The 27146-nt window shown below is 38.3% G+C and overlaps 1 protein-coding gene and 1 pseudogene across 1 annotated transcript in view; both read left to right on the top strand.

The window, feature by feature from the left end:
* DCDC1 (doublecortin domain containing 1) overlaps window positions 1-27146 on the top strand; it is a 513960-nt gene that overhangs the window by 320965 nt on the left and 165849 nt on the right. The window lies entirely within an intron of this gene.
* Window positions 6360-7242, top strand: LOC133764842 (ubiquitin-conjugating enzyme E2 T-like; annotated as a pseudogene).

Genomic DNA, 27146 nt, shown 5'->3' on the forward strand with positions numbered 1-27146 from the left:
AAATATTACCAACTGTAGGTAGAAATGTCACTTGCATAAAAAATTGACAAATTCTTGTTTGGATTAAAAGCTACTTTATATTCTTAAATTACATCTCCTCACCTGAGATTTCAATGGGAGGAGGACATTGATTTTTCCTGATAAAAAGCAAAAGTGAATCGTCAATTTCTTATCTCTTTAATTTGTATTAAGATCCTTTGTATTTGCTGCTTTGAAGATAGAACACAAGCAAAATAACCAATTCAGTACCTTACTGTATCATGGTATGAGGGTATCCTGCACAGCATGATAACTTAGGTTCCATGCCTTTCCCTTGCTACTAATTTTTAATCACAGACAAGGTTCTCAACTCTCTTATGTTCCACCACCTGACTACTTAGCTGCAGCCACATAACCACGCCACTCTTTGCAGGACACTCTCTATTCCTATGTTACTAGAATGTAAGTCCCTTGGGAACAGTCTCCGTTTTCATCTAAAAGAGGAACTCAGGACGCTGGGGCCTTGAGGATGACACCGCTCTATGAGGCTATTGGACTATCTTCCTCGGTTTACATTAAAGCCATTTCTTTTGCCTTCATTTATGGCGGATTTCTGGGGCTTGTCATCTGTCTTATCCTAGGCTTTCATCCTTATTGTAGATGTATTTTATCCTATAAAGATTATTTATGTTCTCAGAAGCCTGAAGTCTAACTGGAGTTTCTGTTCTTGCCCTGTGCTTAACCTGGCTCTACTGATAACCCATTTGTTTCCCCATGATTTTCCCCTTCCCCAGTTTGGAAATATTTTCATTGTGGGTAAAGGGCATTGGGTAGGTTAGGGATTTGGCTAATGCATTCTGTTCTTGTATCTTCCCTGTAATAATAAAATCTGATGACTGCACATAGAGAAAAGCACATACAATGTTTGAAAAAGTGAGTCCTCCTCCCCCCACAAAGGGGGGTTTTAGTTAAAGTCAGCTAACATACCACTGTCCCCTATCTGAGTTGCTAGAATTTAATAACATGTCTTTAACTCTCTGAGTTAACTTTAACTCTCTTAAGTCCCAAGGTTTCAATTTTGTGAATATATCAATGGCATAATATTTATTTAAAAGTTACCAAAAGTGGTGTATTTATTGTTTAATATGTTTTTATAGATGTACTGTACATAGGATGATGGGACATAATAGGTAAGTTCAGTAAGTGGTAGTGGTGAAAATGTCCTGCAAACAAGTAGAAAAAAAGTTAATGGGGGTTATACAGAATCCCTACTTATTTATAGTTTCACTAACTATTGTCTTGATTACCTGAGATTAACACTAGCCTGAAAATCTTAAAAGAAAATCCCAGAAATAATTTGTAAGTTTTCATTACATATTTTCACAATTATTCTATTTTTATCATGCTTTGTTGTTAATCTATGTGCATACTTTATAAATTAAGCTTTGTCATAGGAACATATGTATAGGAAAATCATACTCATAGTCTAAACGAGAGTCTATACTATCAAGGTTTCAAGCATTCACAAGGGTGGAGGGAGCCACTGTAAGAGTACTTCAGAAAGCTCATGGAAATAGAATTAAAAGATATATTTATTATGGTACAAAAATTGTTGAAGTCCATGCATAGTTTTCTCAAAATACACATTTTCCAGGAACTTTGGAAGATTGTTTGTATTTAGATTTGTGTTTTTTTGGTTAATACTGTTGATTGGTAAATATAATTGACATTTATTTAATAAGAAATTGCCTTGGGTCTTTCTTAATGAGACTTCCTCAGAGTTTATGTCTTGGGGTTCATTGATTCTTTCTACACAATATTGTTTTTCTCCAGTAGTGGATCTGAAAAAAATCAAGAAAGCAGTCCCATTTCTAATACTTACAAAAAAGAACTTGAGAATAAACTTAATATAAGAGATTTCTACAATTAAAATTGTAACTCACTGAGGAAAGAAATTACAGATGACACAAAGAAATGGAAAGATATCTCATGTTCATGGATTGAAATAATATCATTAAAATGCTACCAAAATTATTTATAAATTCAGTGAAATCCCTCTCAAAGTTCCAATGACATTTTTCACAAAACTAGAAAAAAATACCACTAAAATATGTGTGGAACCACGAAGATCCCAGATAGCTAAAGCTGTCTTGAGCAAAAAGAACAAAGCAGGGGGCATTACACTATGTATTTTTTTTTTTGACAGGCAGAGTGGACAGTGAGAGAGAGAGACAGAGAGAAAGGTCTTCCTTTTCTGTTGGTTCATCCAACAATGGCCGCTGCAGCCGGTGTGCTGTGGCTGGTGCACCATGCTGATCCAAAGCCAGGAGCCAGGTGCTTCTCCTGGTCTCCCATGTGGGTGCAGGGCCCAAGCACTTGGGCCATCCTCCACTGCACTCCTGGGCCACAGCAGAGAGCTGGACAGGAAGAGGAGCAACTGGGACAGAATCTGGCACCTCGACTGGGACTAGAACCTGGGGTGCCGGCGCTGCAGGTGGAGGATTAGCCTATTGAGCTGCGGTGCTAGCCATGCTATCTGTTTTTAAAATGTTACAGAGAGATAGATAGAGAGAGAGAGAGATGGATGTAGACTAATGGAACAGAAAAGAAATTCCAGAAATCAATCCGTGGATCTACAAACAACTAATCTTTGACAAAGGAGCTAAAATCCATCCATGTAGCAAGCTCAGTCTCCTCAACAAATGGTGCTGGGAAAACTAGATTTCCATGTGCAGAAGTATGAAACAAGACCCCTACCTTATACCTTATACAAAAATCAACAGAAAATGGATCAAGGGTCTAAATCTATGATCTGATATCATCAAATTACTAGAGGAGAATATTGAGGAACCTCTGTAAGACGTTGACATAGACAAAGACTTCTTGGAAAAGACTCCAGAAGCACAGGAAATCAAAGCCAAAATAGACAAATAGGATTACGTCAAGCTGAGAAGCTTCTGCACTGCAAAAGAAACACTAAGCAAAGTGAAGAGGCAACCAACAGAATGGGAGAAAATATTTACAATTAAACTGATAAAGGATTAATATCCAGAATCTACAAAGAGCTTAAGAAAATCAACAACAAAACAATCCAGTTTAGAAATGGGCAAAGGACTTGACAGCCATTTTTCAAGAGGAAATTCATAACATATGATTAGCTCTTTGTTAAGTAAAGAGTTCAACAAATAGTATGAAGAAAAAAAAAAACTGTTCCTTGACAGTCAAGTCAAGGGCAGCTCCCTTCTTGAAGTGGATCTCAGTAAAAAATGAGTGGGAATAAGAGAGGGAGGAGGAAGTTTGTAACTGTAAAGCTGCATAGTTCTGCATATATTCCTATGGACTTACTTATAAGGGTAAAGTTTAAAAACTTGTCATAGGACTCCAAATACCATTAAGCTGGGTGGTAAAAATGTCATCTTAATTGTTAAAGTGATCATATTAGGTGTTAAAGTGAACATATAGATAGGTTTAATTGTTAAAGTGATCATAAAATAGGATCAAGTGTCTGGTAATAATAATAGAATTAAAAAGGAGAGAATGTTACAGCATAGGAAGCAGTCCACACAGCAGATTCATAGCATGAAAATCACTTTGGGTAACACTCTTACCTCAGAATCAACCTTTAATGCTTCCTGGTCTGGCTGAAAAGCCCAGGAGAGCATTTCAGGCATGGAAAGCCAAGACACTGTGGCAAAAATGTTCTACATGAAGGATCTGTGTGAGTTAGACTCCAGCAGAAAGAAGTGGCCATCAAAGAAGGATGTACCTTTCTCTAAAGGGAGGAGAGAATTTCCACTTTTCTTATGGCCTTGTCTAAATACTGATGGAGTATGTGGACTCAGAAGGCTTCCATAGCATAGGCAGCTGATGTCAAGAGCCTCAGGTAGCCACTACGTCATACATAAGAGTGTTAATTGTTAATTAACAACAGGACTCACTATGCACTAACTCTCCATGCAGGACCTCTGTCTTCAAAGAGTTGTATGATGAGAGTTAACTGTAAAACTAGTTCTCAAATAGTTTTGTGTGTGTGTGTATGCAAATTATTGAAATCTTTACTTAGTATAGAGTTGGTCTTCTATGTACAAAAAGTTAAATGAAAATGAATCTCAATGGAGAATGGGACTGGCAAGGGAAGAGGAAGAAGAAGGAGGGGTAGGAGTGTGGGTGGGAAGGTGAGTGTGGTGGGAAGAATAACTGTGTTCCTAAAGTTGTACTTACGAAATTTGTATTCCTTAAAAAATAAAGTAATAAAAAATCTGTTCTTATAAAAAAAAGGAAATTCGAATGGCCAAGAGGCTCATGAAAAAAATGCTTAGGATCACTTGCCATTAAGGAAATGCAAATAAAATCACAATATGGTTTCACCTCACCCCAGTTAGAATGGCTGTCATACAGAAATCTACCAACAATAAATGCTGGCGAGGATGTGGTGAATATGTACTCTAAACCATTGTTTATGGGAATGTAAAGTAGTGGAAGTCAGTATGGACAAGCCTCAGAAAGCTGAAAATAGCTATACTATGTGACCCAGCAACCCACTCCTGGGAATTTACCCAAAGAAAATGAAATCAGCATTCGAAAGAATTATCTGTACCCCCATGTTTGTTGCAACACAATTCACAATAGCTAAGATATGGAATCAATTCAGGTGTCATCAACTGAAGAATGGATAAAGAAATTATGGTATAGTTATGCATTGTGGAAATCTACTCATCTGTAAAAAGAATGAAATCCTGTCTTTTGCAACAAAATGTATGCAACTGGAAACCATTATACTTAGTGAAATAAGCCAGTTCCAAAAAGACAAATACCGTGTGTTTTCCCTGATCTGTGGTAACTAATAGAATAAAAAATAGGTAATGTACAGGTATTAAATTGGGAGAGAATCACAGGTAGCCAAATAAGAGAAAAAACAGCAAAATTGGTAATAGTGATAGGTAATATGTTAAGATTAAAGGTAACATTGAACTATAAACAATAACAGCTAACGTGTACTGCCTTGCTTCAGTGCTTTAAGTGCTTTATTTCCATAACCTATGGGTAAGTGAAACAGGGGGATTATCTCTGCTTATCTGATGAGGAAACTGAGGCACTGAGAGATTAAGTTATTTGGGTGAGACCTCCCAGCTGGTTATTTAAGGCGGGCCTATCTGAGCCACAGTCTTATTTTTTGGACTCCATAGTGTACTGTCTGAACATTCACATTCTTGTCTGAGTAGTTATTCCAAATCTGCAGCTGTTCAAATGGAGGCTATTATTTTAACTGGATATCTCAGAAAGGGAATCTTTAAATACGGTGGAAGAGTTAGGAAGGGAAAATAAAAGATATTTCAGTATAAAGGAATGCTCAAAAAGGTCATTATTGAAAAAACTGTGCATGGATTTCAGATTTTTTTGCCCCCAAATAAACTTTTAATTATATTTTCCATGAATTTTTCTGAAGCTGTCTTGTGCAATATGTGCCATTTGTGTTGAAGTCTAATGTAAGAGACTTCCCTTTCAGTGAGGACCAAATAAAAGGTAGAAAATACGATGGGAAGGTGTGAGCCTCTGATTTCTTATTTCATCCAACCATCTAGACTTGCTGACTCACAAAAGGGCTTACCCTTGAAATGATTAGAGATATTTCAAAGTCTCTTTGCAATAATGTGGCTCTTACTTGTCATGATTAACCAAGGTATTTCACAGTTCGGTGGTTCAGTTCATCTTAGTATGTACTAACTTTTGTGACTGGAAACTAACAGCTGTTGCTTGTTCAATGCCATTTGCCAACTGCTATTTGAAGTACTTGTTCTTGTAACAACATTATAGATTGACTTACTTACTGTCGTCATAACCTGATGTTGTAGGGACACTTGTAATCAATTAAAATTCAGAAAATCAGAAGTTGAGGCTCACAATGTTTACATAATGTATCCAGTCACATGGCTGCTAAACAGGAAATACAGGATTTGAATCCAGGTCTGTGTGGATCTATGGGTTGCTCTCTTTCCTGGTAGTTTTTGTTCTAGGGATTTCATTGGAGAAAGGCATTATACTGAGTAGCTATGTATGTACTAAAACTGTACATATATATGTATATATATATATCACATCATAAGAATTGATTAGATTATTGCCATTTTGATAGATATACTACTTTGAATTTTATCTGTTAACACACATAGACACACACATGCACATACTCTAAAAGAGTTTAAAACCGTCAGGTATTGAAAACCAGGCTCTTGTACCTACAAAACCATTTCATTTCATTGCCATTTCAAATTCTTGCAGAAACCAGCATCCACTGTGCACTGCTCAGTTCAGTGCATTGCAGAAACCCCTGAGTCTGGAGTGGTAAACTGGGTGTGTGATTTTACTTTTATTTGGGGATCATGTAGAGAGCTTCACATCTGAAGAGGGAGTTGCACATGTTAGCCAAAGAGCCACCCCTAGGCATCACATACTGGCAAGAAAAGGTCCAAACGGATGATCCATGAGCTCAGATACCAGATGGAGTCCACACACCTTGAGAAAGGTGGTGTCAAGCTGCAGATTATTCCTGAGGGGAGCCCAGTTGAGCTTCCTCAGATCCAATTTCTGATGCCAGTCTATCATCCAAACATTGAATCTGCTAGAAGAATTTGTCTGGATGTTCTCAAATCACCACCAAAAGTTATCTGGAGACCACCCCTCAACATCACAACTTTGTTGACCTCTATTCAATTACTCATGTCAGAACCCAACCCTGGGGCCAGTGCTGTGGTGTAGCGGATAAAGCCGCCGCCTGCAGTGCCAGCATCCCATATGGGTGCCGGTCCACAAGACCTGGCCTCTCCACTTCTGATCCAGCTCTCTGCTATGGCCTGGGAAAGAAAATGGCCCAACTGCTTGGGCCCCTGCACCCATGTGGGAGACCCAGAAGAAGCTCCTGGCTCCGGGCTTCAGATTGGCCCAGCTTCAGCCATTGTGACCAGTTGAGGAGTGAACTAGCAGATGGAAGGCCTCTCTCTCTCTCTCTCTCTGTCTCTGTCTCTTGTTCTCTCTCTGTGTAACTCTGACTTTCAAATAAATAAATCTTAAAAAAAAAAAAAAAAGAACACGATCCTGATGATCTCGCTGATGGTTGACATTTCCTTAGAATTTAAACATGATAAACCCACCTTCCTCAAGAATGCAGGCTGTGGACAGAGAAACATGCAAGGCACAAGCAGGGTTGAAGAGGAAGAGATGTCTGATAATCTACAAGAGGCTGATGATACCAAGTGCACCGCGTAACGCAGAAGAGGAACAGGAAAGGAAAGCGGGCAGCTAGGAGGCAGGGGAATTTCACTTGGATACTTAGGAGGTTTGTCTCAGTTCTAATATATACTTACCTGGAGTGGTCTAATTTGCCTACTTTTCCTGAAATTTGTTTATTGGATGACATTATAGATTGTATATCCTGTAAAAGACCCCATGTTTATGTATCCTACTCTACAGTGGTTCTGAGTGTAGTTTGTTTTAAAACTACATAATTTTTTTAATTTTTTATTTATTTATTTATTTTTTGACAGGCAGAGTGGACAGTGAGAGAGAGAGACAGAGAGAAAGGCCTTTCTTTGCCGTTGGTTCACCCTCCAATGGCCGCTGGGCCGGCGCGCTGCAGCCGGTGCACCACGCTGATCCAAAGGCAGGAGCCAGGTGCTCATCCTGGTCTCCCATGGGGTGCAGAGCCCAAGAACTTGGGCCATCCTCCACTGCACTCCCGGGCCACAGCAGAGAGCTGGCCTGGAAGAGGGGCGCCCTGACCGGGACTTGAACCTGGTGTGCCGGCGCCGCAAGGCAGAGGATTAGCCAAGTGAGCCACGGCGCCAGCCTAAAACTACATATTTTAAAACCTTTTAAACCTGAAAAATAAATTATTGCTTAATATTGAAAAGAAACACTTGTGGAAAGCAATCTAATTGTTGATCCTTTCTTTTTGGTAACATCAAAAAATTTGTTTTCCCATGGAAGAAAAAGAGAAAACACTTAGCTACATGAGATCTTACATGTAAGGTTTTTAATTCATGATAGGTTAAATTTTTTTGTTGTTTAACAACACTTAACAAAAAATTTTTGCTCTATCAGTTATGTATAATTACATGGTTTTCTCCCCATTCTAATAAAGTAAGTTGTATGTACACTTAATTCTAAGTTTGGTCCAAAGTAAAATAAATGCCGTATTCTGGTGTCTATAAGTATCTGAAATGTGTTTGTTTGGGCTCGTTTATCCAAAGAAGCCCTTTATCCATATTTAAATTGAATGGGGGTGGGGAAGGACTGGGACAGCCAACAAAGCATGCTGACCCAGCTTGTCACCCAGTGACCTGTGAGAAGGAAATAATGAACTGTGAGTAGCTGTCATCTTAACTGTTTCTGACAGTTTGCCTTTGGGCACATCTGTGTTAGTTGCATTGGAAAGGCCTTTGTTCTTTTCCCACTAGTGACTCTGTGGAGCGCTGAGGGGTTTGCTTGCTACTGTACTCCTCACCAGCCCCTGCCTTCCCAGGGAAGCGAGCAGCTGCCACGGATCGCATTGACATTTCTCTTCATGACTCAACTTGGCATGTACTTCACTCTCTCAAAGCAGAACATTCATTTAAGGGTTCTTCAATTTTTTTTTCAATTAAAATGTACTTTAATGTCTCATGAGTTTTGATACTACTAAAAAGCCAGTTATAAATACACTTAACATTATCATACTATTATATAAAGGTAAAGGCAAAAAGAGAGCTAACCATATGGACAGGTAATTTGAAATAAATGTATTAAAAACTGATCAATGTTAGTTTTTTGAATTTTTATTTATTTATTTTCCAAATTTTAATAGTCAAAAATTATATTTTCAATAGGAAAAAATAATATAACTTAGGAAAAACATTTTTAATGTAGACATTTGATACACACTTTACTTATAATATTTGGACTAGAAGGCTAGGCTATATTTTGTTTCACATTGTCCTCTAAAAATTTAAAAAGTTTGAACTTCAATCTAATAATTTAAACTTTAAAATATTACAATGTTTACATGTTAATCTAGTACTTAAAATTAATCATTGGGAGATGTAACTTGATAAGAAACAGGTGTTTCTGTCCCCTAATCTCCTGAAGTATAACTATTATTTCAATCATAACAAAAGAAGAACATTTTGAATAATGCATATCATACCCTGAGAATTGTTCAAATTAAAATCAAAGACTCATTTATAAAATATAATTCCTGAGTTAGCTTTAAAGCCTTATTTACATTTTTACAATTACTGTAAAATCAGCCCTTCCACTATAATTAAGTTTGGCTATGATTGGCATAAATACTGAACATTTGGTTGTCACTTTATTATATTTGTCATCCCAGCAAATCTAATTTCAAACTATCCTGAATTTGTCAATTTTTATAAGACCTTTTTTCCCTCTAATAAAATAGCAGAAATGAAGCTTGAAAGAAGTGACATGCTTTTTTCTGTATTCAAGTCTTTTATGTCTTAGTAATAGATGTGAGATATACTAGCTTAAGGAACTGTTATAGTCTCCTGCTTTTCAAACGAAGATAAATTAATAGTAACAAGAAATTCTTTAAGAAGACAAATTATAACCAAGTCTCTGTAAGTTACAAAAGAGCATATATCAAAAATTGAGTCATATTCTGATATTATTGAGTGTTTAGTTGCATATGATTTATTAGTTCTTCATGTGGTTTTGCATATAGTTGATAATAATCATCATAGACTTCTGGGTGTTTGCTTTGAACTTTCTATTTCTTCTGTTTAGTAAATATCAATAGAGTTTTTGTAGAGATAGTAAATGCACAGGTCAATTTTGATAATAGTCAGACTGTCTTTTTAAGGAAAAGAATTGTTTAGGTACCACAATTCCAACTGTTATTTCTAGAACTTTTACCAAGAAAGGTGAATGTTAGTATAAAATTTAAGTCCAATTACATTTTCTAGCAATAAAATGCCATGTTAAATTATGTAATTTTTCTTAGCTGTTGAAAATCTCATTTTTAGACTTTTTAGCTTTATTATGCTATATGTGGAAGAACATTAAATTAAATTAACATGTTCTAATAGGTGCAAATATATATATATATATATATATATATATATATATATATATATAACTTAGTTATTTAGAGGGAGAGAGAGAGAGAAAAGAAGAGAGAGGATCTTCCATCTGCTGTTTCATCCCCAAAATGCCCACAATAGCCAGGACTGGGTCAGGTGAAGCCAGGATGCAAGGACTCGACCCAGATCTGCCACATAGATGGCAGGGCCCCAGCTACTTGAACCATTACCTGCAGCTTCCAAGAGTGTGCATTAGCAGGAAGCTAGAATCTAGAGTGAAGCTCAGAAATGAATGCAGGCACTCTGGTATGGGATGTGGGCCTCCCAGGGGGTATCTAACTACTGCAGCAAATGTTCATCCCATAATTTTGTTTTTTATTAGAAAAGTCAGGTGTACTCATATTGGCTGATTCTATTGCCTTTTGAGCATTGGTAAATTTTAAAAATTAATTCCCACATGTTGTCTATAAATTAAAATAAAGCAATAAGTAATACAACTGCACCTGCTTTTTTGAAATCAAGTCAAAATAAGCATTTAAGAGGAATATTTGTGTCTATAAGGCTATATTAATTCATATATTATAAAAAACTTACACATAAGCATTTTATGATTAATTTTTCTTAGTTGCCACAAGTTACCCTGATGTTCAGCTAGGCTGCTTAGTTTTTATTTAAAAATGTACTGCTGATTTTCCTGATTATTCAATATTAACTGTAAAGCCATTTAAGGAATGAATGTCTACTGTTGTAATAGGGAAAGTAGAAAGTAACGAGTTTCTAGATTGAGTAACACAGATGGAAAAGGACAGGGATGGTAGAGATATTATTACATTGCCATCTACAGAATTGGATGAGGGAAGAATGCACCTAATCAAAATGACCTGTAGGTTAACTTCGTAACTTTTCTCTTTCTACTCTTGCCCTCTTATAATCCATTTTTTAACTTAATAACCATAATGACTTTTTTTTAAAAAAGATGTATTTATTTATTTGAAAGGCACAATTGGAGAGAGAGAGAGAGAGAGAGAGAGAGAGAGAGAATCTTGATCTGCTGGTTCACTCCCCAAATGGCTGCACCTGTGAGGGCTGGGCCAGGCCTAAGCCAGGAGCCTGCCGCTTCTTCTGGGTCTCCCATGTGGGTGTGGGGGCCCAATGTCGGAGACCACCACATGGCTGGAATTCTGCTGAAGGCATGCTTGGCAAGATTGCCCAGGTCATGGGTCAATGGCAAAGGTTATCTTACATATATGCTGAAGCATATAAAACAAAAGCATATAAAACAATTGGGTGGGCTCCGTAAACAGCAAGTGAAAAGTTTCTCCCCCAGTCAATAATTTGTCCCCCTCATGGATCCTCCACTTGTGTTTGTTCTCTTAATCCTAGCTGCCAAGTGAACATGTCTTTCTTGTAAACACGGAAACTCCTCGTTGTTCCCTGTTTCATTATGTCTAAACTCCCTCATCATAAAGTCCTGTTTTCACAAAACTGCACTATTTTATGATTAAGGAATGAGACACATCATTGATAATAAACTTGGAGTAACCAGACATCTGGGCCTCTGCTTCTGTATCTGGTGGTAGATGGAGTGCCCATTGGTTTCCCCACCTTAACACCTCTAATCTGAGTCTGCTTCCTTAATCTATGTGACACCACCCCTCTTTCGGATTAACCTGATACCCTGACATTCTGGACGCAGCACCCAAGTGCTTGGGCCATCTTACACTGCTTTTCCCAGACCATTAGCAGGGAGCTGGATGGGAAGTGGAGCAGCTGGGACTCGAACCAGTGGCCATATGTGATGCCGGCATCACAGGCAGAGGCTTAATATGCTAGGCCATAATGCCAGCCCCTATGCTGACTTTTATATGTTGAATTAAAAGATAAATTTATTTTAGTTCAAAAAATATGAAATCTATGATTTTTCATGTTGCCTCACATTCGTTAAGTCAGACCATGGGAGTTCTCAGCTCCAATTCCTCCAATGGGGTTTTTGATTCCCATGGAGTAAGATCAGTTTTTTTTTTTTTTTCCAGTGTGAGGGTGCTGTGTTCAGTGTTATCAATTAGATTAAGCTTTTTCTGGTTGTTTCATCATTTATTGAGAGAGGTATGAGTTAAAATCTCTCACTGTAGTTAAGACTTGCCTATTTCTTTTGGTTTATGAATCCATCCTTTCTATAAATCGAGGCTATTTATTAGGTAAATAAAATTTTAGAACTGTTGAATGTTTCTGGTGATTGAAACTTTACAGTGTTACAAAATGTCCCTCTTTTCTCCTTCTTTTTGTCTTTACTTGAAGTTACCTTGTGTTATATTAAATATATTGACCCCAGCTTTTTGATCAGTGTTTTCATGATATATTTACATAGAATTTTACTCTCAAGCTTTTACTTTTATATTGAAGGAGTGTTTCATAGGCATGCATATTATTTTTTAACAATTCTCTGTGAGACCCAGTGCATCCAGCATCCCATATGGGCGCAGGTTGGAGCCCTGGCTGCTCCACTTCTGATCCAGCTCCCTGCTAATGGACCTGGGAAAGCAAAGGAAGAAGGTCCAAGTGCTTGGACTCCTGCACCCACGTGGGAGACCTGGAAGAAGTTCCTGGCTTTGGTCAGGCCCATCCCTAGCCTTTGCAGCCATTTGGGGAGTGAATCAGTGGATGGAAGATACCTCTCTCTCTCTGTCTACCTTTCAAATAAATAAAATAATCCTCACATAAATAAATCAATTTTAAAATTATATGTGATAATATGCTTTTTAATTGAAGTTTTTATTCCATTCACTTGGAATGTAAATTCTGATACCTTAAGGATATAAGCCTAACATACTACTTTTGAATCTCATGTGTTCCAGGTGTTTTATGTTCTATTCTCTCTCTCTATCTCTCTCGGTCTTCTCTTGGAATTACTGAGTTTTTCATTTTATTTATTTCCTTCCTCCTAATTATCTTAATAGTTACACATGCTTTTAAAAATTAATTTTCATTTATTTGGAGGAGAGAGGGAAAAAGAGGGAGAAAGAGTCAGAGAGAGAAAGATCTCCTCCACCGGCTCACTCTCCAAATGCCTGCAAATAGGTGCGGCTGGGCCAGCCTGAAGCTGAAACCAGGAACCAGAACCTCAATCTGTGTCTCCCAGCTGGATAATAGGGACCCATAGCTCTCATCTTCTGCATGGTAGCAGGTAGCTGGAATTAGGAGCAGAGGTGGGACTTGAACCAAGGGACTCTGGTATGGGATGTGAGTATCCCAAATAGCATATTAATTGCTAAATGGAATGCCTACCCCACATTCCCTTACTGTTTTTTTTTTGACAGGCAGAGTGGACAGTGAGAGAGAGACAGAGAGGAAGGTCTTCCTTTTGCCGTTGGTTCACCCTCCAATGGCCGCCGCGGTAGCGCGCTGCGGCCGGCGCACCGCGCTGTCCCGATGGCAGGAGCCAGGTGCTTCTCCTGGTCTCCCATGGGGGGCAGGGCCCAAGCACTTGGGCCATCCTCCACTGCACTCCCTGGCCACAGCAGAGAGCTGGCCTGGAAGAGGGGCAACTGGGACAGGATCGGTGCCCCGACCGGGACTAGAACCCGGTGTGCCGGCGCCGCAAGGCGGAGGATTAGCCTGTTGAGCCACGGTGCCGGCCATACTGTTTTTTTTTTTTTTTGTCTTTTTATTGGTTACTTTAGAGATCACACATGCTTTCTTGACTCATCAATGTCTAATGTAAATGATTGGCTTTTACGTTTTCTCAGAAAATTCAAGAACCTCGGAAGTCTATTTCCACCTAGCACTTTCTGTTTAAGTTCTGGTGTGTGTTTTAAATCTATGTATATTTTAACCAGAACAAAGTATTATTATTTTATTTAATAGACTTAGTCACAGACTTAGTCACATTTTACCTTTCATAAGGGGCCCGGCTTTGTATTTTCTGGTAGAACTTTATTTTCTTTCTGCAAATATAATTCGTCCACTTATATTTTTACATGGTTTTAAACTGGAATACAGAGTCAAACAGTATGCTGTGTTCTGTAGTTATTTTTTGTATTTTAAAAGCAGAAATGCCAGATATCATCCTTTAGTTATGAATTGTTTCTATAAATACTTTAGAAACTAACAGAATTTTGACTTCAAGTAAGTAGTTTAAGAATAATTCTGCTGTAGTATATAAAAACATTTTAATTGTCCATCAATTTACCTATGTTAAATCTAACATTTCTTTTTATTGACTTGTTATAATCTTTATGTTTCTTGTGAGTATATTATTTTTTGAGCAAAACTTTATAATCTGAACATTTTGCAAACTAGAGGCAAAGGGATGAACTGAACAAACAAAACCAAACACAGTCAGATTCCCCAAACAACCTGTGTTGTGTTTTTGGACTTTAAGTTGTGAATTTAGAATTAAGATTTAAACTTTAGCTCCCATTTCTCAACTTTTTCCATTGTATTCTATTCTAGTATTTACTAATACTTGAGAGTTAATTCACCCTGATACATAAAAAGCATATATATATAAATATGTATATTTTAAAAGATTTATTTATTTAAAAGGCAGAATGACAGAGAGATATGGAGAGACAGAGGGAGACAGAGAAAAATTTTATATCTACTGATTCACTCCTTAAATGACTGCAATAGCCAGGGCTGAACCAGGCCAAATCCAGGAACCTGGAACTCCATCCTGGTCTCTGCAGTAGGTGGGAGTAATTGGACCACTATCTACTGTCTTCCCAGATGCATTAGCAGGAAACTGGATCCATTAGCAGAAACAGAGTAGCTGGGGCTTGAACTGACATTTCTGTATGGGATGCTGGTGTTGCAAATGGCTTAACCCACTGTATTACAAACTCAGCCCCTGGGGAAGATATTTGCTATCACTGATACTCGATTTTCTCATATACAAAGGAGAAATAATGATGGTTATAAAATTTAAGTGAAATCACAAATATTAAATTTGGCCCAATTTTTAGTATGTAACAAATGCTCAATAAGTAGCAATTCTTATGAAAAATCCCAATGTGCTGTTACTAGTATTAGCATTAAGTGTAATATCATAAGGATAAAAGAAGTCTAGCCTTACAGAATCTGAGGTCTTGTTGGAAAGGTGTGCATATTTTTTAATTCCTATGGGATATGGAGAATTATGCTCCATGGCATTTGAGTTTGTCTTTATAAATAAATTCCTTCAGAACTCAAGGAATTTTTCAACTTGAAGATGTGTAAACACAGTGGAGTAACTTAGTATTGAAAAATTATAGTCCTTCATAAAAATGTGGCTTTAGCATTTGTGAACAAAAGAAATTAGATGCATCAGGTCACATCTATTATCAAGTTGTAGGATATAAATAAATGTGATAATCTGCTCTTAGGAAAGTTGAAATACAGTTGGAGCGACAAACCAAAAAAAAATTAAGCTTTAATGACTTTTATTGTTTTTTATTACTGATGTTTAACATTAGTTTTACAGGAAAAAAGAAAACAGAAAATAAAAGGAATGAGAGAAACAAGAGTAGTTCAAACACTCTTGAAAGTTTTCCATGTTATGGAAAAATAGAATTCAAAGATAAGTTTATTTTGAGGCAAAACAATTTTTAAATGCGTGCATTATCTACCTTGAATTAAAAAAAAAGCCTCAAGTGCCTAGATTTCAAAATACTTTTGCACCAAAGTAAATTTATCTTTTAACTCCACCTTCCATGAACTTTTTTAAGTACCCTCATATATGCACTCCTGGATTGTTAGTCTCTCTCTTTCTCTCCATATATGTATATATAGTGGTAGTTATATTTACAAAAATATTAACATGTTGAGTTTTTGAGCTTGACATTGCCAATAGCCTCACAGACATCAAGGTGTTCTATGAACATGTTTCCTCAGCAGTGTGTCCTATTCTTTAGCGTGAGCCTTAATTTGTGTAACCACTGCACTGCATCACAGTACTTTAAGATGGTTCTTCATACACACACACACACACACACTCGTGGTATAAAAAGCAGCTAGAAACTTGAAACACAATGTAGATGTTAAATAATAAGAATCCGAAATGGGATTTCCAAATAGCAGGTCATGAGGTAGTGCCACTTCACAGATGTCATGAGTTGGAGAAAGAACTCATGTGTTTGGTAGACATTGTGGAAAAAAAGATATGAAGCAGAGTCAAGGAAGATAGTTGTTATTTGTTTTGTTTGAAAGGGAAGGGAAGAACATTCCATGAAAGGGAAATAGTATGATTCCTTATTTACCAAATGGTGGCTCTGCTGACAGTGATGCTGGCCATGGAAAGCCATCTGAATTTGAGAGAGGATCTTTTTATATGTGCTATGCATTTCCAAACTAGGGTTGTGTTCTAATTCCTATCTAAGTGAGATCATATGTCTAGCAAAAAGCTGTCATTTCAAGATAGATCATAATTATCCAAGAGGTATACATTTTCCAGGAACAACCAGAGATACTTTTTTGGTTTCTGTAACCCTTAATTTCATAGATAGCAACATTTTTCTTTTTTGGTGAGGCTGGTGAACTTTTTTAAGATTAATATTACTCTAATTTAGAAAGTTTTACTTTAAAAAAAAAATGAATCCAAGTTCATGCTTGGGATGCCTGTCTCCACATTGGAATGCTTGGGTTCAAGTCCAATTTCAGCTTCCTGCTAATACACACCCTGGGATGTAGCAGGTGATGGTTCAAGTAGTTGGGTTCTTACCCACCTATACGCCTTTCTTTCAAATGAAATAAATAAGTAAATAAAATTTAAAAAGAAAAAATAACTCTAGCTCAGACACAGATAAACTCATATCTACCACCGTGGAAACTTGACAACTCAAAAGATCACCAATACTCAGAAAAATAAGTTGGGAAAAGTTAGATCCCTTAGTGTTTATTTCATTTATGTCATATGTGGCTACTAAGATATCAGTCTTCTCTGAATATGAGGGAGACCTTGGGAAGCACTTCATATTAGAACATTAAAAACATTATCTTTCATAAATAGTTAAACATGAAATACAATTCAGCATCAAGATGGAGTAAACTATTGATACACACAACTGGAATGAAGGTCAATAAAATTTACTGAGAGAAAGGCCAGTCTCAGAATCCATTTATGAGACATTTATGAATAACAGTTAAAAAACTGAGAATGGCGCTGGCTCCGCGGCTCACTTGGCTAATCCTTCGCCTGCGGCACTGGCACCCCAGGTTCTAGTCCTGGTTGGGGCGCTGGATTCTGTCCTGGTTGCTCCTCTTCAGTCCAGCTCTCTGCTGTGGCCCAGGAAGGCAGTGGAGGATGGCCCAAGTGCTTGGGCCCTGCACCCGCATGGGAGACCAGGAGGAAGCTCCTGGCTCCTGGCTTCGGATTGGCGCAGCGTTAGCCGTAGTGGCCATTTGAGGGGTGAACCAAAGGAAGGAAGACTTTTCTCTCTGTCTCTCTCTCTCTCTCACTGCCTAACTCTGCCTGTCAAAAAAAAAAAAAAACAAAAAACTGAGAATGGTTTCCAGGGACCAGGGAAAAGGGAGATGAAGGAAGACTTGAGATTGAACAGTTAAGTTTCTTGATTGTGGTTGTGGGTACTTATGTGCTCAATTTGCATCTAGATAAATAAACACACATGAGTGCTTGCCTAATTAGTGACATCTGAGCAAACACTGTTCATTGTACCAATGTAACATTTTTGGTTTTGATATCATATCACACTGGTGTAACACACAAGTGTACTTCAAAAGATTAATGTAAAATTGAATTAAAAGATACAGTTATTTTAATTTAAAAAATCTTAGAGTCCATGAAATTTTTCATAATATGTATTTCCATAAAAATTTTGAAGACCCTTTCCATGATGAATTTCAAAATTGTTTTCACTAAAATAAGATTAGTTTTTAATTTCATCATCCCACAAATTTGAAGTGTTGTCATTATCACCATTGGGGAGAAGCTGGGGAAGTGTTATGGGACTTCCTTGTACATTTCTTTGCAGTCTCTTGTGAATCTGTAACTATTTCAAAATACCAACTTTAAAGAAGAAAACCAAATTTTTTCAAGATAAAATGTTAAGCACTGAGAATAGAGACAACATGCAATTGGTGAGCTCCTGGGAAAAGAACTATCTTGATGACACTCATGAGCTAATCTAGACAGGCTCAGTACTCCTGAGAAGAAAAAGATATTTTTCTTAAGAATTTGAGAGCCCTTGAAAGAATAGTACTGTTAGAACTGGACGCCAAAGGTTTTTCTATCATTACAGCAATTCACAATTTCACGGTTAAAAGTAAGCTACAAAGTGGTTACAAAGTAAGTTCCTGGTTCTAACAGCAGGTGGAGGTATTAAGCATATATCTCTTAGAATATTTTGGTCTAATTTATTTAGAAATCTCTGGAAATCCCCCTAAGAATCACAACTTAAGATCAAATTCAATAAAGTTCTGGGAGAGGAGAGAACTTTGCCTTGTATCACATGTAAGTGGATCAGATAAGAGAACTTCTCTAAGAACAGAAAACATTACATAGCTAAATTTGAGATTCTTTTACTTGTTTCATTCATAGGAAATGCATGTAGAAAAAAATGTGCATATATGTGTTGTTGAGATTAGCATGCTCCATTTTTTATATAGATGTCTACATATACATATGGATAGGTTAATGAGAGTACAAATAGATATAAGCGAATATGATTCATAAAGTTTCCTATTATTATACCTAAATGTCTTACAAAATGCACTTTTCAGATTTCGTTATTCCAAGGCTAAACAAAACATATATTTCATTTCTCTCTCACTGTATCATGAATACCTTAATATTCTAAACATCAGCACCACATGCTACTGTCGTAAAGCTGCCTTGTGTTAGTTATCTAAGTAGCAAAATATCAACAAACCTAGCAGCTTGAAAGATCATGCATTTACTTTCTTATAGTTCTATAGGTCAGAAGTCCAAATGTTCTTAACTGGATTCTTCACTTAGGGCTCCATAAGGCTGAAATTAAAGTGTTGGCAAAGTTAGACTTTTCTCTGGGGACTCTGGGGAAGAATCAGCTTCCATGTCATTCCAGATTATTAGCCAAATTCCATTCCTTGTGCTTGTAAAATAGAAAGATAGAGATCCCTGTTTCCTTATTGGCTGTCACTCAAGTACACTTTTCAGTTCCTAAAGGCAGCCCACATTCCTTGACACCTGGCCCCTTCCATTTTCAATGGAAATAGTGTGTCAGGTCTCCCTTTTGACTGCTTTGAATCTCTGATTTTTCCTTCTGCCACAAGTTTGTGAAATTTCTCTTCTAAGGGGCCTGAAGTGAGTGGATTATGTTCACCTGACTAGATTCCTGATCTTGAGGTCAGCTGTGCCCTACAGCATAGCATAATCATGGAAGTAGTGTCTCACATTCACAGATTCCAGGGATTACAGAAGGACATCTTTGGGAGCCATTTTGGAATTCTGCCTACCACCTTGCTGATATCTGGTAAAGGGCAGCTGAGATAATTTATTGGCTTATCTTCTATCTGTAAAATTCCTGCCATGGTCAACAGTAGCATAGGAAAAAATAGAAGAGAGTGCTTATAGGGTAATCCGAATGAGTCCAGAAATCACATGCTTAACAATCTAAAAACTCCAAAATTAAATATGACATACAATACTTAACAGGTGAATTTGGTTAGTAACACAAAGAAAAAAAATTGCAAAATTAGTGTGTGATAATAACTCCATAACCATTATGGAGTTTTCTGTAATTCCTGACTGCCAGGAATCTGAGAACCCCACAACATAACCAGTGCCTATTAATGCTGATTTAGACTCTTAGTTGCAGGGACGAACTGGTTTAAGCGTGTAACCTCAAACGAGTCCAGGGGAGATACTGTCTTAGCCACCCACCTGGTATCATTGCCCTCTGTTTCTCTCCTCTCAGTTCTGCTTTCAGGATTCAGGAGGAAGGAACACGGTGTCTCCAGCATTGAACTTGAAACTTTCTCAAAGGAAAGGGCCTTAAGAATCTCCCCCAAACCACTCATAAAACTCTGTGATTTATATGATTTATAAAGAAATCCCTGTTTGGAATGGATCACAGTGATGTGCTGATTGCATTAGAGTCAGGTTTCTGTGCTGTCCAGCTCTGGATTTGGGGGTGCCCTTTCGCTGGAACCATACTGGCTAGACTAGGGGAGGGCTGGCTCTCAGAGTCAGGGGCCAGAGGACAGGGAAGCAGGCTGAGTGGCACAGGCAGCAACGTCCACAACAGCGTCTTTCTCATTCAAAAGATAGCCTTGAGGATGTTTGACACCCGTGGCTTGTATGTAACAATTTCAACTCACAAGCTCACTGTACTGAAGCAGTTCCAGTGTGCTGCACGTAGTATTCAAACTGTGCACTGGAAACCCCAGTGTTCTGCTGCTCAAAGTAAATGAATGGAAGGCTTGGTCCTGCTCACAGAAGAAACCATGCATAGATGTTTCCCCCTCATTTTCACAAAAATGTTTTTAAAATTACTTTGACACATGCCAGCATATTTTTATTCTAGAATCTTGTACATGACGGCAAGATGGTGTCTAGTTTAGCATAAATTATATATGTGGTTATTATAAATCATATATTAATATTACTATAGTCTGTGTGTTTCATTACATGCACAAGTTTGCAGACCTTTACATAGTCCTCTCCCCTCTCAAATTACAAGTGACTATTTTGAGGCCCAAAGAAGTTGAATAATTTTTTTCTAAGACACCCAGATAGTCAAGAATCCTACATTTCCATCTGGTTCTGATACTTCTCCGTACTCAGTGCTTAATTATCATGTTATTATCTTAATCTTATTGTATATTGTTCGAGATTTTTTTAGGCAAATATGAAGGGATATGAAAGGATAGAAAGACTAGAATTCAGTTACTAATTTTTTAATGTAGAATTTTATTAGAACATAAGCTGTGTGTGTTTAAAGTTTATTTATTTGATAGAGTTACAGAGAAAGTGAGGGATTTTTCCATCTGTTGGTTCGCTCCCTGGTTGGATACAACAGCCGGGAACTAGGAGCTTATTCTGGAAGTCCCATGTGGGTGACAGGGGCCCAAACACTTGGGCCATCTTCCACTGCTTTTCTGCTTTTCTCAGGCCGTTAGTAGAGAGCTGGATCAGAAGTGGAGCAGCCAGAACATGAACCGCTGCCCATATGGGTTGCCAGTGTGGCAATCATTGGTTTTATCTGCTTCTTCACAATGCTGGCCCCTAAAATAACTTACTTAATAAGGTGTTTGGTCATAAAATTTAGATTCTAGGCTTAGTTTTATTAAAGATTTAGTTGTTTGAAAGGCAGGGAAAGGTGGGGGTGGAGAGAAAAAGAAAGGCAGAGAGAGAGAGAATCAATCTTCCATCTGCTGGTTCACTCCCTAGGTATGTGCAACAGCCAACAGCCAGGCCTGGACCAGGCCAATGCAAGGAGCCAGGAACTCCATCTAGGTTTCCCACATGGGTGACAGAGACCCAGGTACTTGAGTATCTTCTGCCTTCTTTCCCAGGTGTATTAGCAGGAAGCTGTATCAGAAGCAGAATAACTGGGAGTCCAGTGGGCACTACAGTATGGAATGCTGGTGTCACAAACAGAGGCTTAACCTACTTGCCACAATGCCGGCCTCCAGGCTCAGGTCTTTAGTCCAACATAATAAAGTCGTCACCTTTTAATGTTTTTGCTTCTTTTATGTTTCCCAGCATGTTGGTTCCTCATAAAAGTCATCTGATGGCAGTACGCGGATGTGGTCAAGGAAACACTAGAGTCAGACTGCATGGTTCAGGGTCTACCCTTGACGAAGTCTTTGTATACCTTTGTTTCAGTTCCTCAGAGAGTAATTATGAGGATTAAATGAGATAACCTACCAAATCACGTGGCAGCATATTATAGTAGTTAGAGCATAGACTTGAGAAGAAAATTCCTGTGTCTCAATTCTTACCACTGTGTGATCTTGACCTAGTTATTTAGCCTCTTTGCTTCCATTTTCTAATTTACAAACTGGTAAGAATAATAACACTAACTTCACAGTTTTGTAAGTGAATCAATGGTTATAAAGCATTTAGAGTAGTACTGGCACAAGTCAGTGCAATATATGTATGATAAATGAGTAAGTGCTTTGAAATAGTGCATAGGACATAGTAAGTGTTCATCATAACATACTTAAAATAGTCCCTGTAGTACCTTGTTTTCATTCATCCATAGCACTGATCACTGTCTGAAATGCCCTTGTTTACTCATTTTTGGCATCTTATCTATCTATCTATCCTTTGCCAGTGTAAACTGCATGAGGATAGGGATCATCCCAACTCTTTTACTCCTGCACACTGAATGTCTTGAACATTGCCCAACACAAACACTAAAAACTTAAGAGCTGTTGTTGAACGAATTAATGATCACAACTAACAATATAAATGGAGTGGGTGGTTGGCCTACTGGCTGACACTGGTTAAGACACCCACATCCCTAATTGGAGTACTTGGGCTCAATTCTGGACTCTGGATCCTGACTCCAACTTCCTGCTAATGCAGACCCTGTGAGGCAGCAGTTTGACTCAAGTAGTTGGAACCCTGCCACACCTATGGGAGACCTGGATTGAGGTTCTGGATCTTGGCTTTGACCTGCTCCAGTCCTGCCATTTGGGGAATGAATCAATTGATGAGAGCTCTCTGTACCTCTCTCTCTCTCTCTCTCTCTCCCTCCCTCCCTCCCTGAGATAGGGCAAACAGAAAAACCCCTAACAATGTAAGGATAAATCCCCTTATATATAACATATGAACATATGAATATATGACTGCCACACTTTCAATGTGAGCTATACTTTAAATATGATGCTGGCACATGATAATGCCTCTGGATGAAAAATCTTTTTCTTTTCAGTCTTCATCTGTATTTATAAATGACATACTTGTAGATATCCTTGGTTGACTGTGCTAATTTGGCATTTATGACATGTATCCAAAATGTGTAGTTTTTGTTTGGGATCTTTAACATACTGTAAATACCTTCACCGCAGTATAATTGAGATCTTTTCTCCATATCCGCATGAGTGCATGTGATGCCTTAGTGTTTCACCACATTAACCCCACAGGAGTTGCAGTTTCTTGATGCTGTTGACCTAGCTTTTCTAGCTCACAGCTGCTTCCTGCTATAGTGTCTGACCTCTGGGGTAAAATAGGATTTAGGACACTTTCTCTTTTGTTTAGTGTTTTTTTATTTTTCTCCTTCTGAAGGATGACTAACTGATAAAAAATCAACTATGAAAGTATCTTGTATTTGAACACCAGAAACTCACAGTTCTAGATTTTAAAGGGTTAAACCTTTAAGTACTGATAATGTCACAAATAGTAGGGATTTATTCATGCAAAAATCCTTTTTGCTTTTCAATAGAAAAAATTTGAGCCTTTCATTGCTATCAGTTAAAATCATGTCTGAAATTAGCACATGTAATTCAACTGTTTCATAAGTTCCTTCTGTGTGACAGTTCCATGCTAGGCAACTTTGCATATGTTCCCTTCTTTAATATTATAGAAATTCTTTGATGTAAGTGATATTTTACCATTTTTAATGACAAAAATTATGCTAACAGGAATTGATTGTTATTCTAGTATCAACCAGTAATTGGAAGAACTGTGTCTCCGATTCTAGCATTCAGAAACTAAACTTACTCTTCCTTCCACTGTAGCAGTGACATCAACATCTCTTGGAGACTTGCTAGGAATGAGTTTCGGGTCCCATCTGAGTGGAATGGGAATGGACGAAATACAAGTCTGTGTGCATCCTCCAGAAAATACATGCTAGAGTCTGGGGCCCACTGTGCAAATATACAAATGTCCCAAATTCAGCCTAGCCAGGCAGATGACTGGATGAGTTAAATGACTTTCATTTTTTAGAAGATGGGTAGTATTTATAACATCTTCAGTACATATTTTCTTTCTTTCTTTCTTTTTTTTTTTTTTTTTTTGACAGGCAGAGTGGATAGTGAGAGAGAGAGACAGAGAGAAAGGTCTTCCTTTGCCGTTGGTTCACCTTCCAATGGCCGCTGCGGCCAGCGCATCACGCTGATCCGAAGCCAGTAGCCAGGCGCTTCTCCTGGTCTCCCATGCAGGTGCAGGACCCAAGGACTTGGGCCATCCTCCACTGCCTGCCCAGGCCATAGCAGAGAGCTGGCCTGGAAGAGGGGCAACCGGGATAGAACCCGGCACCCCAACCGGGACTAGAACCCGGTGTGCCGGCGCCACAAGGTGGAGGATTAGCCTGTTAAGCCAAGGCGCAGCCACCCCCCACACCCTTGGTCTTTTTAAAAATAGTAGTAAAATTTATTAAGTGCTTACCATAATCCAGGCCAGGGCTTCAATTTACATTCATTTCCATAAGTATTTAGATATTACAGCTGTTCCTAATTCATAAATTAGAGGAATGGGAGACAGCAAGTAGAATTATTCCAAGGTCAAAGAGTTGGTAAATGGAAAAGTCAGGATCTGAAACAATTATAACATAGAGCACAACCTTTCAAACATTATACTGCCTATTGCAATTTAAAGCAATCTGTTTTAATAGCATTGCCTACTGCATTTGTTAGGAAAATGGCGCAGTTTTATCTATGGCGCAGTCTACACCCTGACACCATCCTAGACTCTAGCCCCTGCCACCTTTGCTGGAAGCCAGGTGGCCACATGGCCCAACCAGCAGTGCCAAGCTCCACCCCCACCCTAATGGGATTTGCTGCTCCTGCTTCCCTGTCTGCCCTCCGGCAAAGTTTTAAAAGGGCCTGTTCCTGAACACGTGGCTCTCTTGGCTCTTCTCTCCTGCTCTCTACTCTCTCCTGCTCTCTCTCTCTCTTCTCTCCTCTGTCTCTCTCTCTTATACTTTCCTTCTCTCCCTTTTTCCCTCTTCGCCCCTTCCCTCCAGTCTGCTGGATTTCCCCCAATAAACCCTTTCCCTTACTCTGGTGTTTGGGGTGTTTTGTGACGGCATAACAGCATTTAGCTTATACTTTTGCATATATCTCCTTAAAATAAAACTTTGTTACATTTGTCCTTCGGCTTTCTCCTTTCAAATACAGGTCTTCAAAGCAAAGCAAAACAAAACCTCTAATGTGTAGTTCAGTAAAACCAGGGACTGTAGCCTGTTGTGCACACTGCTTATCAGAGTAGGGGATTTAATGAAGGAGGGATAAATGAAAATAATAATTTTGGAAATAATTTTTATCTGGCATTTTATATTAATTATCCTATATTAAATATCCACAGCAATAACATCATAATGTTGATTAAATATCAACATTTGAATGTTCCTTCCTCAAATTATGCAATTAGACTTTTTTTTGCTTCAAGCTCCTAAATTTGCTTGTCTCTCTTTTTCTTTTCAAAAAACATCTCTCTTTAGGTATATCCAAAGGAAAGTGCTTCCAACAAGAGAATTGTTCCCCAGGAGAACTCTCCAGTGTTAGAGCGTAGAATTTGAATCAGGTTCACTATTTGGGTCCTCTACTGTGCACTATTAACCAGAGATGCATTGACACAAAAGGCAGTGAGCTTGCTGAGGCCGGAAAGTGAAACAGGTCAAACAAAATAATTTTTGGATACCTTTCCCTCTCAAAAATCTGTTACGAAATCTAGAATTGACCTCTAGTATATTTTGTTTGTCAAATGACCCAGAGAATCACGTTTGTGTCTTTGTAATAGCCACAGCCTAGACAGATTATTTTAATACCAGACTTGCCTTGAGTCTAGTGCTATTTTTCAAGGATTTGATGGAAACTTCTAAATATGAGAGCATGCACAAAAAGAAACGAGATATGTTTTTGAGTTGATTTAAAATATATAGTAAGTAATCAAGAAAATAAAATTAATGTGGTGCTAACAAGAATGAAACAAATTAACAATATTCTTCAGGTATCCACATGTGTGCTTATACTCATTAACTAAACTATTCTGTGTTCTTCAAACACACTAATGCATGCCTGAATCACCTTTAAAACTATGATGGCACCCATATGGGTGCCAGTTCAAGTCCCGGCTGCTCTACTTGCCATCCTCCTCTCTGCTATGGCGTGGGAAAGCAGTAGAAGATGGCCCAAGTCCTTGGGCCCCTGCACCTGTGTGAGAGACCAGAGGAAGCCTCTGGCTTCTGGTTTCAGATCTGCTCAACTCCAGCTGTTGTGGTCAATGCGGCCAGTTGGAGAGTGAACCAGCTGATGGAAGACCTCTCTCTCTCTTGCTCTCTCTCTCTCTCTTTCTCTTTCTGTATGTGTGTGTGTGTGTGTGTAACTCTTTCAAATAAATAAATAAATCTTTTAAAAACAAACAAATCCTGGCTGCTCCATTTCTAATCCAGGCCCTCGCTAATGCTCCAAGGAAAGCAGTGGAAGATGGCCCAAGTACTTGGTCCCCTGTCACTCATGTGGAAGACCAAGATGGAGTTCCAGGCTCCTGGTGTCTGTCTGGCCCTTTCCTGGCCATTGCAGCCTTTTGGGTTAGTGAACCAGGGAATGAAGGATCTCTGTTTATCCCTCTGTCCCTGTTAACTCTTTCAGATAAATAAATAAATCTTTGAAAAGCAAATAAACAAAAACATGGGGATTAGTAGGAGCTACTTTAGAACTTGACTGTTCAAACCCTATTCCTTGGAGCCTTAGAGTTCAGGGACACTGATGTGCACCTGCTGGGGAAGCTAGACAAGCACTGGTACTCCACTACCTCAGGAGTACCAACAGGAGTATCTCTGCTTTACATGTTGAGCTTCTGCAGAAGGAGTGCAGAGTTGTGCTTCAGAATGTGAATGCTGTGGTCAGGATACATCAGCCCAAATACTGCATCTCTACTTGCCAGTTGACCTCGGACAAGTTATTTACCTCTCTGTCTCTCAGCTTTCCATATCTGAATAATGGTTATAATAGTGATACCTGCCTCTTGTGATTAGATTTGTACCTGGTGCAGAACAAGCACATAGTAAATAGCTTTCTGAGTTCTGCTAAAATAAAAAGAAAAGCAAAATGTGAAGCCCTAGAACCATTAATTTTAGGATATTTATAAAATGTAGGGGTTAAAAAATATAACAGTATAAGGACCCTGTTCAACTTCTGTTATTTGCAGCACCATGCATTTTATTCCAC

Source organism: Lepus europaeus, chromosome 7 (assembly GCF_033115175.1).
Source record: "Lepus europaeus isolate LE1 chromosome 7, mLepTim1.pri, whole genome shotgun sequence".
NCBI classification, from domain to species: domain Eukaryota; kingdom Metazoa; phylum Chordata; class Mammalia; order Lagomorpha; family Leporidae; genus Lepus; species Lepus europaeus.